Genomic DNA, 11,924 nt, shown 5'->3' on the forward strand with positions numbered 1-11,924 from the left:
GATAATGTCCCCATTCCTATTATATGTGCCCTCTTATAAGTACTTTTTAATTGTTATTATTGTTGCTAGTGTTTTAAAACCAGTTATCTTTCCCCTCCATTTCTGCTAAAAACACAAACTGATCTGTTCCAGAGCTGCTCCAGAATTTTCTAGCTAAATTGACAGCTATAAAACTGGAAGTTGCAGTCCTCACTGCATATCTGCAAGTGCATAGCTCTGATTTACAATGCTGCTCTATGGTCCAGTCCCATACAGTGTATTTAATTTGAAAATACCATTCATTTGCAGAAGTCTCTACCATCTGCTGCTTATCCAGCCATCAGTTTCAGAATTAAGCAATGTAGGCAAAGGAGCAGAACACAAAACTGAGGGTTCCAAACCTTCAGTAACATCATAACCTTTGGTAGCATTACCAACACCATTTCTTGATGGAGCATGGTGAAGGTTTACACTGACACAGCCTCGTTAGTGGGGGCCTCATTCAGGGCATTAATTGTTTTCAGATGGTTCTGCACAGTATTAAAGGTACCAGCTTGGTAGCAAATAATCTGGGATTTTCCCCATTCACTGCAGTACACTAGGCAGGAAATCTGCATGTTGGTGTGTGCCTGAGTAAACTGTGAGCCCTTAGGGGAACTACTTCAGTTATTCAGTATGGATCTTCCTTAGTCCTATCATCCTATGGGGGTTCTTCATTTCTTCACTCTTCAATTTAATAAATCCACTAAAATTAACAGATCAGCAATTAATAAGGAATTAATATGGTTCAGGCATGTTTAAAGTTAAATAAGCACTAAAGTGTTTTTACTAAACAGGAGTTTAAGACAATATGTATTATTTGATTTCTTCTAGGTCATGCTCTTGGTTTCAGATTGCTGAGGTGGCACTGGTACCCAAACTCAAACTCTGACCAGACACAAATTCAGGATGAAACAGGTCTCTGGTGTTTAAAATATCCTTTGCTGTGACAGTAACTCAGCAAGACAGCTGGGTCCCTGGCAGTGATGGGATCCTATCGAGTGAGGCAGTAATAATACAGATATTGTGAGACGTGATGCAATTATTTTATAAAAAAAAAATTTAAAAAATAGTAATAAACAAGCCCTAAGCAAGGGGGGGGAAAAAACCCAACAACACACTTACAGAGTAGTATAAAATTGTTTCTTCATGCACCTAGTATGGTATCATAATTTCTCTGTAAAACACAAAATATAGATGTGGTGCTATTTCTTTCACTGTCTTTTCCAGAGGAGAATGAAATGTGTATTTGGGCCAGAGGGAAGCTGTGTCACTGTAAGTGGGGGAATGCAGAAACAGCTGTTACCTTCTCCTTTGCAGAGTGGTGAAGTTCTCACACACCTCTGCTGTCCCAGTGACATTTCCTTGCTTGAAGACATGCAAATATTCAGGAATGCACACAATACCTAGGAGCATATATGTTCTATGATTTCAATGACAACAGGTTTAATCTTGTTTAAAAATTTTAATTGAAGTTAAAATGTTTTTGCATTTGGCATATGCTGGCAGCAAATAAAATGATCCCGACGAATGGCATAAAACTATTAATTATATTTTTTTCACTCTACTCTTACTGCATTGCTTGTGTGGTTAAAACTTAACTCTATGATCTTATTTGAAACAATACATGTGTCATTCCAGACATTCCTAAAAAGGATGCTTAGTAATAATAAATAGGTGTGCTTGTCAAGAGAAATTTGCTAACAAAGTGAATTCAAGCATCTTAAACAGATAAAAGAAAGCAACTACAAATTACAGCAGGATAATATTTTGTTTTATTTTTAAAAGATTCTCCTGATTTTATTCATTGATTAATTTTGGATTTGTAGATAAAGACAATAATGGTTTCGTGATTATTATGAGCATTCCAGAATTCCCAGACATCCCCAAATATTTCAGTGTCTGGGAGAAATGTCAGATTCTATCATACCATCTCCATTGTAAATACTAATAATATCGATAAGGATAACTTGAATGAGTACTTTTTAGAGTAACTTTTTAGAGTAAAAGTGTCAAAGTTATTCTTAACTCAGTTAAGCACACATCAGCATTCACTTTGAGGCTGGCAGAGCACTGGAACAGCTGCTCAGGGAGTTTGTGGGGTTCCCCTCTCTGGACACATCCCAAACCCACCTGGACATGGTGCTGTGTCACCTGCTCCAGGTGATCTTCAGAGCTCCCTTCCAGCCACAGCCATCCTCTGCTTCTCAGCAGAAACAGAAACAAACAGCACTTTGGGAGTCAAATTTACAGCACATCTGCATTTTTCATGCTTATGTATCTTTACACAAATAAATGTGCACATAGCTTAGGTAAGTGTACAGTCACGCACTATAAGTGATCCAAATGCAAACTTACATGGTTTCAAGTAAAAAATTTGTCTTCACAGCCTAAAAGAACTGTTTTTAATATCTGGCCTTTTGAACTCACCTCTCTGCAGCAATGTCAATAAGGTTCTCCATGAGTGCACATATTTTCCTGGGAACAATGTATCTTATTAATCCCATGATCTAAAGAGATAATACATTTGTCAGAAAATATGTGTGCTTTATCAGGATGAATTTGCTCTAACCTAACATGTGCTATCTTTTCCCAAGCCCGATAAAATAACCTTCTCAAACCCACAAAAGTACTGCTTTCTTTTTTATGAGGGCTTTTTGCATGCTTGTGTTGTTTTCTAGCACCTTGAGAAATTTATCTAGGTTTCATTTTCATCAAGTATTTTTTTTTTCTTGCCCCATGATTTTTTATCTTTTTCTTTGCATTTAGAAACAAATCTACATTCAAAAAATTCAGAACTGCTTTCTATTCCTCAAAAGCCACGTGGGAGAAACCAGAACAAAAAAATTCAAACCCAATCCCCCATAAAAAAAAAAGAAAAAAAAGGCAACACCCTACTTACAGCTGGTGCTAAGGCCTGGAACTGGGAGGTGCCTGAGAGGAGATTCCCAACATCCAACATGCTCCAAGTGCTGCTGCCTGACCCAGACCCCCTGCACCGTGTAGAACATCTGTCCTCCAGCACAAAGATCTGCCACAGCAGCCAGGAGCAAAGCTCTCAGGCAGGATCTGGGCTGACACTGCATCTACAGGAAAATGTAAAATCTGCTTAGGCACTGCCAGGAAAGCTGTCATTGAACTGAGCAGTGGGGGTGTTTGGGAGAAACATTACAGGCAGAAAAATTGTGATGCTTTTTTGAGGGAAGATACCATGTGAAAAGGCTTGAGTAGAAAAAAATTACCCTTTGGAAATTACAACCATTTTTACGTTGCATATAATCCTAAAATTCTTAACAACACCCCTTTTAAGTGTTACAATTTTCAGTCTGTGTTTGCCTGCTGGTGGCTTCCTGCACTCTTTCAATACAGGCAAATAACTGCCCACCAAGAATTCACCACGAGTCTGTGCAGGAACAGCAAAAAGGAAATAAAGCTCTCTGCCCAGAGGGCAATCAATTCACTTTTCTAAGATTTTGCACCGGCATAAAGATCATTGCCCAAATTTCTGCTGTGGTGTGGCAAGTGGGCAAAAACTCTGGCAAAAGGGAGCAGGCAAACAGCCAGTGAGACAGCCTGGCAATACTGGAAACACATTTTCCAGGCCTCAGTGCACACAGAAGCTTCCACAGGACAGTGCCTTTCATGTGAATAATATGAGAAATTACAGGGAAAGCCTGGAGTTTTCGCTTTTTTCTTTCTAAACAGCACAACTATTTTCATCACCTTTTTGTAAATCCTTGATAGTGTGTTATCATACTGTTTATGTGGTAAGACAGTGCTGTAGCAAAACTTGTTACTGATGGTGGTTTAAATTGTCTGAGGAATTCTCTCTAAGACTTATGAAAGAACAGTCTTTTGTGCATAATTTCCTTTTATTCTCCCACTTCATTTATTTTGGTAACCGAAATGTGTGTTTACATCTAACTACATAATGTTTTAGCACCTTTGAACTATTTCTAACAATCTTTTTTGATCCATATTTAGACATAGGAATGTTGGGAATGTAATATATACATATAATTTTAGACAAAAACCATCAGTCTAGTGAGTTAAATGTCTTGTATGCCCTAGAAAGTCAGATTTGAAAGAGAAACTGTATTTAAGAACCTCTGATCTACCCAAGATTCCTTGAAGTATAAACATGTCATTTTACATATCCAAACTGAAGCACACACCAGCAAATATGAGTAGAAAGCTTGGGGAATGTGATGACTTGCTTCGTAAACTCTTAATTTTAAATACTAAACAAACAAACAGCCACATGAAGAAAGAATAAACTGTTTAAATTTAACAAACAGGTATTTTTACCGTGGTTTTTGTTTAGGATTCTTGATCCTAATGAAATTATGTCACCCTTCAAAGATGCAAGAGCGCTTTTTGCTTTAGTTCTGAAGTCATACTTACAGCTGTGTTGGTATTCAGGCTTAGGTCTGAAGAACTGGCTGAAAAATTACATCCTGCTCCTCTTTGGCTTGAAAACACAACTGCATTATCTCATCTGGATATGGTGATGGGTTTGATCTACACTAACTACTACAATGGCATTGTGCACATCAATAAAAAAATGTGATAATCCTCTAGCAAAAATTAATTTATTAATGAAATGAATAATTAAATCCGCTGAAAAACACATTTGCAGGAAGTTAAGCAAAGGTGTTTTGAATAAGAATGGGGCTTTTTCTTAAATCTATAAGTACAATAGACTTGCTAAAGTAAATAACCCCGTGAGTTACTTACCTCATAATGTATTTAGTTATAATATTAAATGGATAAAGTACTTGATCATCTCCCAGGATAATAAAGCTGGTGGTATGGAGAAAAGCCTCCATGGGATTAAGAGAGAGTTAAAACATTTCAAATATGCAATTAAAGGCATTCTAGCATGCCTGTGATCTCTGCTCTGGTTTCTTATTTACAGAGAAGGAAAACTGGCTCAGACCTCCTAGACTAAGACAAGGAAGTATGCAAAATCGAGCAGTCTCTGTGCCAGCTCTTGCTAATCCTTTTCAGTATGGTTTGCTGCTAATTTGTCATGGCACATATTTGCCTTATGTCTAATTAGCATCAAATTGCAAACTGCTATTTGCTAACAATTTGTTGCATCAATCTGCTTGAAAATCTATAGTTTAGAACTGGATTGCAGCTTATTCTGTCTATCAAAATTCTATTTCATACACATCACAGCAAACTATTTGCCTCTAAAAAAACACTGCAGTGCTCTTCCATACAAAGAAATGTACATTTTAAAAGAATGCCTATGCAAAGTGGTAGTTTTTGTTCTTTTGTTTCCCCTCCATTTATGTTTTGCTATAACTTGTTTATAACTGGAGTTAAATAAAGAACAGCTTGCTCTTTGTTTAGAGTTAAATCTAGCTACAACTGCCTTACCCCTAAAATAGAATAGGTACATACAAAATTATTATCTATTCTTTGGAGAATATAGACAAGACCTTTACAACAAGAATTTGTGCTGGAATTGGCTCTCAAAATACAGTAAAAAATTCAGCCAAGGAATTTTCCAGGTTCAGGAACTGGCTAATCTCTTCTGTTTGACATCCACAGGTATTAAAATAAACAAATAGCTAAAAATCTTCCTCACAAACAAATACTGTTGCAGAGATGTTCTTCAGTGGAATCATAAGTGATGTGGGAGATGTTTATGCATAAGATTTCCTCCCCCGCTATGCCTCATTAGAAACAGATGGAATACTGCTGCCACATGCATTGCAGGGGATGGATGGAAATGTGTCAGTGCAGGGCCTGGCCTGTGGAATTCACTCCAGAGTGGCACAAAATGTTCTGAGCAGTCTCCTCCAGTATTCCAGGGATGGCACATGGTCATCAAATGGGCATAGCCACATGCTGCTTCTCTGGAAGCAGGATTTCTGCCCACGAAAGATGAGGTTTCATATCTAGATGTGGTACAGATGGAAATGATGAGTTGTTTTTTTTTTTAGTTCCAAGCCACAAAAAATTTGAAATTTCAAAAATATTGCACCTGGATAAAGCCTAATTCATAGAGCTGAGAGGAAGATGGTGGGAGTATACAATAAAACAAGATGAAAAATCAAAATAGGCAACATCCATATAAATACTCTGTGCATCTATATAAATACTCTGGTCTAAAATTGCAGTTGCTTTTGCATTTTCCTTTGTCATTTTGATCCAAAATTCCATACTGGGCACTAGACATGTTTTCTTCAAGTTTCAACAAAATCAGTACAATGTTTGCTTCTCTGTGAGTCGGTGTTTGCTATAGCAAACAAATGTAGCCAAATTTTCTGCCCACTTCTATGTAAAGTTTGCATACTTTCTCCTTGTGAGAGAGTGAGCCAAGCTCAGTATAAAATGTTGTCAAACAAAACGAAAGCTTTCAGAGCTGAATGAGAAGACAAGTCTGTCTTTGCTGTATCTATACCAAATAAAAACTCTTTTAAGGTTACAGAGAATTGAATGCAACCTTCACAGGCAGATTGGACAGACATTTAAGTGCTCACTATGAAGATGAACCCAGGTCCCCACAGCATCAGTGAATGTAGAGTTAGAACCAGGTTCAGAACTTTAGAGTGCTGAAATAAGAACAGCCATAAATACTGACAGAGCAGCTTGAGCTGGAGACTGACTGAGGTGACCTCACCTCCACCTGAATTATTCTAATAATTGCCACCTTATTTGATCAATTTTTTTAGTAATTCAGGGTTTTTTTCTGTATTCTTCACTGCTCTCTAATCAGAGCAAAGTCCAACAGAGTGGATAGTGGTGGTCACTGCTGCCTGCCAAAGGCCCTGAGGAGAAAACTGCTACAAGTGGTTGAAACAGAGTTAAGAGAACTCCCTATTTCCATTAAGATCACAGGACATCTCCCATATTCATACCAAAAGCAATAATAACATATTAATTACACCTAAAGGGAAGCTTTGGCTTTCCTTTGAAAGCTGGTAATCTATAAAGGGGCTCAAATTTCCCTGAAAGAAAAAAAATGCCACAGAAACCTAACAGTGAACAGGCCATTGTGAAAAGACACCACTTTATGAAATTAACATCAACCATGTCCCAGCTATGGACTTTCCCACTATGGAAAAGGGCTCCTGCTTTTTATGGATTGTACCAAAATAGTGCCCATATGATCTGGACATGAATGGCAAAGTGAGAATACTCACTGAAGGAATACAACTTCTCCTGAGTTTGTTTTATGGTTATTAACATGTCATAGTTATTTGCAAATGTGTTAATTTCCCAAATTTTATAGAACTTGTCTTCAAATGTATCCCTAATGGCCAATATTTTAGAGGCTGCATTAATTTCTCTCTGTTTCAAAATGATATAAATATAGTAAGGGCCAATTTTGTGCATGGAAGTGGGGATGCAATCTGGGCAGCTAAGCACCTCTTAATCTTCCAATCTGGAGAATTGAATTCAGGCTTTTTCATCTTGGCTGAAGGGAAGCCAGTCTGTGTGCCCTGAATTCTCTCCAGATTTCATGGACTTGAAATCAGCAGTATGTCCCATCAGTAGCCAAAAGAGCTCTGTATCATTCTGCAATATCATTCTACAGCTTCAGTGGGAAGTTTAGGAAGAGTTTTTCACAGCTTCCCAAACTGAGAGTGATTTGAGGTCAGCAGACCTCACGTATTCTACAAGCAGGCAGAAAAAAAGGATTCATTCATTGTCTTCTGTATAACAATTCTGGTTTTCTTGAACAACTGAAGTCCTGTTTTTCCATTTATACATGAGTTGTCCATAGTTTCTGTAAAATAAAACCAAGATTTTCCTATGTTAGAAGAGTAAGGGTCATACACCTTCCAAGCCTATAAAAATGTAAAGAAAAACATGGGGAAATAACTTTTTATGCCCTGGTCAATTAAAAAGAAATAGAATAAATGTATTGGGGAAAAAAATAAAAAAGAAAAAAAAAAGAAAGAAAAAAAAGCAGTAAAAAGTGTTCAGCCTTGACATAATTAGATCTACCACATCTAGGTCAGCTGAGGATGCAGGATTCACACACCAATTATTTATTCAAAACTTTAGAACAGTGCATTTCAAGTGACAGCTCCTGGCTGTGACTCCTCCAAGAACTAGTAGAGCCACTGTGCTACATACACACCTCAGAGAGCTCTGGAAAGCAGATCCCCACCTCATTTCAAAAACTCCAAAGGCACTGGATATAAAGCAGGGTATGCCATAATCCCATATATTAGTGGCAGTTTAAATCAGCCCTGGGATTTCATTCATTCCTGTGGTGCCAGAGAAGAGGACAATCCATGAGCAGATAGGGGAAGGGGAAGGGGAGGAAGGGGAAGGGGAAGGGGAAGGGGAATTGTGTGTGTGAAACTGAAAGCTCCTTTCTGCCAGCAGGAGCCTGAATGGCAGCCTCCAAGGACTGCATAAATGAAAGGTGGGTTCACCAGCCTCCAAACTACCACCTCTGCACTAAATTGCTTTGGGTTTAAAACCCCTACAATTTAGAATAACATGGAAATGGAGCCCAAAGGTGAGGGACTGACATGTTGTTAAGTGCATTCATATCAGTACTCTTGGAAATGTCTAGCACATACCATATGCATGTTTCATCTTATGCTTTTGTATAATGCTTGTAAAATGTTTTGCAGTGCATGAAAACGCCAATCCAAGTGCAGGGTAAAAGTCACTGCTGCCAGATAGCAGACTTCCTCCCTTGGCACAAACAAGCACTGAAGATTTGTATTTAAGTTCCCAAATTCAAACCATACTGATGCCTCAATGACAGACATTTTCTACACTTCCTATTTCCTTCTTGAAGTAAACACAATTGCACATCTAGTTGAGTAGCTTGAAAAAACTGTTGGAAATCCTAAGAAAATGTTCTAAGTCAGAACTAGGATTTGGAAGCTAATATTGGAAATAAATTTGCTTAGAAAAAGAAATCAAAGCCTACAGTTCTTGACATTGTACAAGGCTCAAAATGTCACTGTAAATACATTTTAATCCTGATCCAATGACATACTATACTCAGTATACAAGGGGACCTATGTGCCTCTTTCATAGTCCTCTAGAATGCTAACAACGATATACTTAAACATAAAACATGTTGCTCTTGGTTACATACCATAAATTGCCATATATCCCCTTCTCTCTTCTCATTCAGATTCTAATGAATGCTGCTCTGCTGGTCAACTATAACACAAGACAGAAAGTACTTTTCCCCCTGTCAAATAGCACTCTATAAAAAATACTATTGTCCTCCTGATTTAGGATACATGGCTAGTAGGGGAAAAACAGCAGAGTTTGGGAAATAAAGTCTCGAGTGGGAATTTTCTCCCACAACTACCAGAGAAGAGAAATGAAATTTTCAGGCACAGCCCTTTCAAAATCCACAATGCAGCGTGTGTGGGGTTTGGATACAATAAAAGGAGGAACCTGAGAGGAAAGTTGTTTTTGCAACCTCAATAATGAGAGCGAGCCTTGAAATGCTGGCAGTGGAGGAAAGCATTTTCATTAGGTGTGTTTCACTTTCTTCCTCGGTGCAGCAATCCACTTACAGAAGCTGTGTGTTGTTACATGACACATTTCCACTTTCTTACAGAAGTGCCTGTGATTTTTTGAATGCTGTTTGTTGTTACTGCCTTTCTTCTCCGACACAATGCACCAATTTTTAACCTTTTCAGTAACCTAGTGACACCTCTGGGATATTACAGTATTCCTGTCAAAATGTCTGGTCTACAACAATAAACTTTACATTGATGTCTTGCTTTTTGGGAATAATTACACTGTTCCTTAAATGTTACCCTATTTACTATTTGTGCAAAAAGATGACAATAAAATCAATGCAACACAATTCCCAAATGTGCATCAAAGTCTTTTGCAATGTTAATGGATTAGTGTGTCTATAGAGGCATAAGATCATTTTGTCTTGATGCTTGGACTTGCGCGTTATACGCGCTAACCCAAAGACAAACTTATTAACCCTTTTCTGCTGAGCTCATCCCTTCAAAAAGTTAGTTTAATCTCCCTGCATTTGTCAGGATTCCTTTCTTCTTTTTTCTTCCACTTTTTTTTTTTTTTCTTTTTTTTTTTTTTTTTTCTCCCTCTCCCTCCCTTTTAAGCCAGGCCCGGGAATGCTGCCCATCGATCAATAGGTGTATGATGAAGGAACTTGGTCCTGCTCCCTCTGACCAGCGGCGATGTTTTCTCAATGATTCCGCAGGAGTCAGAAACTCAACAAAGCGAATCGCGGATGCTGTAAAGGGAGCATGCTGCTCATGTCTGTGACCACTGTATGCAAAGCTTGGCATTAGTCACCGCCAGGCCGCCTCTGACAGCCCTGAAGTGAGGGAGATTAATGTGAGGCAGGGGCACTTTATTATTGTCATTCTGTTCTTTCACACTCTGCCTCTGACTTTCAATTTTGCTCCAGAATTAATTGTCTGCTCCCTACAGTATGACTGATGTAGAAGGATACAAGTAACATAGGCACCTGGTTCTGGCCTTGACAATCTGACTCGTTGTTGCAGGATGTATTGTGTACAGTCAAATTCAGGGACAGACGGGCATCTTTCAAAGAAATCAGCCAATGTTTCTTCTGACTTCAATCAGATTTGACTGTAGATTATCCTTCTCTTAGAACAATTTTTTTCTTGTAGAGATGCTAACAAAATGCCAGTGCCATTATTAAGTACCACTACATGATACTATTGCTCTGCTTTATGCAGCCTTGTATGAGGCCTTTCTCTCCAAGCTTTGCTTTTTATGTTGTAAGGCAGTAAATTAGTCATGTAGCAGTGTTTAATCCCTACCCTCTCAGAGTTAAGCATTGTTGTGAGAACATTATATATGGTATCTTAGACAATAAAAATACATGGCTGTAAGTCAGTATCATTTACTATTTATTGGGCAAAGAGTTCCAAAGCAAATTACACACAAAGTAAGACAAATAGTTAAAGATCTTGTATCTAACAGAATATCTGACTGTTTATCAGACTTAAAATGAACAGCTGTACTAAGAGATAAAAGAACATCTTTACTAGAGCATGGAGGATGAGAAGAAAAAATCACTTTTCAGATGGGAAAAATTCATACAGAATCAGTTTTTGCACATGCACCCCTATCTATCAGTCTGCTTTTTCTCAGTTTAATGTCTGGTGGTGACAAATGTAAAGGCACTTCTACACTGCAGTGAAAGAACAAGTTTCACCTTTAAACAATAAGCATTTGCTGGTTGCCACAGACATTGCTACAGACATACAGGCAATAATATCAGCATTTGCTGCTCTTGTAAGTACTGTGAACTGCGGTACGCTTGCTCAGGGTTTAGGTCTTGGGCCAAATATTATAACATGCCTGTTACATTTCAGCCGGGTTTTATCATTTTTGATCAGACTTTGATCAGATAAACTTTTCAGCTGAGAAATTTTCAGATGTGTACAGCATGTATAGAAATAAGCAGCACTAAATGTTTCACTGTTTAATGTTTTCCCCTTGGTACATAGGTGGGATTCCTCAAGAGGATCTTGGGAATTGCCTCCCAAGTACCCTCTCTGAACAGAATATCCAGTAGATTATTTTGATTTTAACTTATCTACTCCTTCAATGTGACCATGATATTTTGTTAAGGGTACAGAAATATATAATATGCTGAATTATGTTTATCCTTGATACCAGAAAGAAAATTACAACCATTCAGTAAGGGTGATGCCACCTCATTACATTAATAATTTAACACAGTGATTAAAACACAAAAAATACCTACCTGCATTTATGAAGAAAGGAGCTTTTCCCACTTTCTCCAGTTTTCCCAGACCTCTGGGCAAAGTAAATTTCAGGATGCATTTCAACTTCCTTGAAAGACACAAAAAGCAATGAGAAACTCTGCCTCTTTAAAAAGGTGTGCGAGTAAATGTTGTAATATCCTTCAAACCTGACATTAAGTA

At 38.0% G+C, this 11,924-nt stretch overlaps 1 long non-coding RNA gene across 2 annotated transcripts in view; it reads right to left on the reverse strand.

Moving 5' to 3' along the window:
- Positions 1–2,440: 2,440 nt before the first annotated feature.
- LOC107210043 overlaps positions 2,441–11,924 on the reverse strand; it is a 29,754-nt gene continuing 20,270 nt past the window's right edge. Inside the window, exons 4-6 of one of the 2 annotated variants that reach the window (XR_004499122.1) lie at positions 11,744–11,832; positions 2,921–7,765; positions 2,441–2,528 (exon numbers count right to left, since the gene is read on the reverse strand). This is a non-coding gene — a long non-coding RNA (uncharacterized LOC107210043). Of the gene's footprint in view, positions 2,529–2,920; positions 7,766–11,743 lie in introns of both variants that reach the window. The other variant, XR_004499121.1, reaches the window with a different exon arrangement.

The sequence above is a fragment of the Parus major genome, chromosome 11 (genome assembly GCF_001522545.3).
Source record: "Parus major isolate Abel chromosome 11, Parus_major1.1, whole genome shotgun sequence".
Classification (NCBI taxonomy): domain Eukaryota; kingdom Metazoa; phylum Chordata; class Aves; order Passeriformes; family Paridae; genus Parus; species Parus major.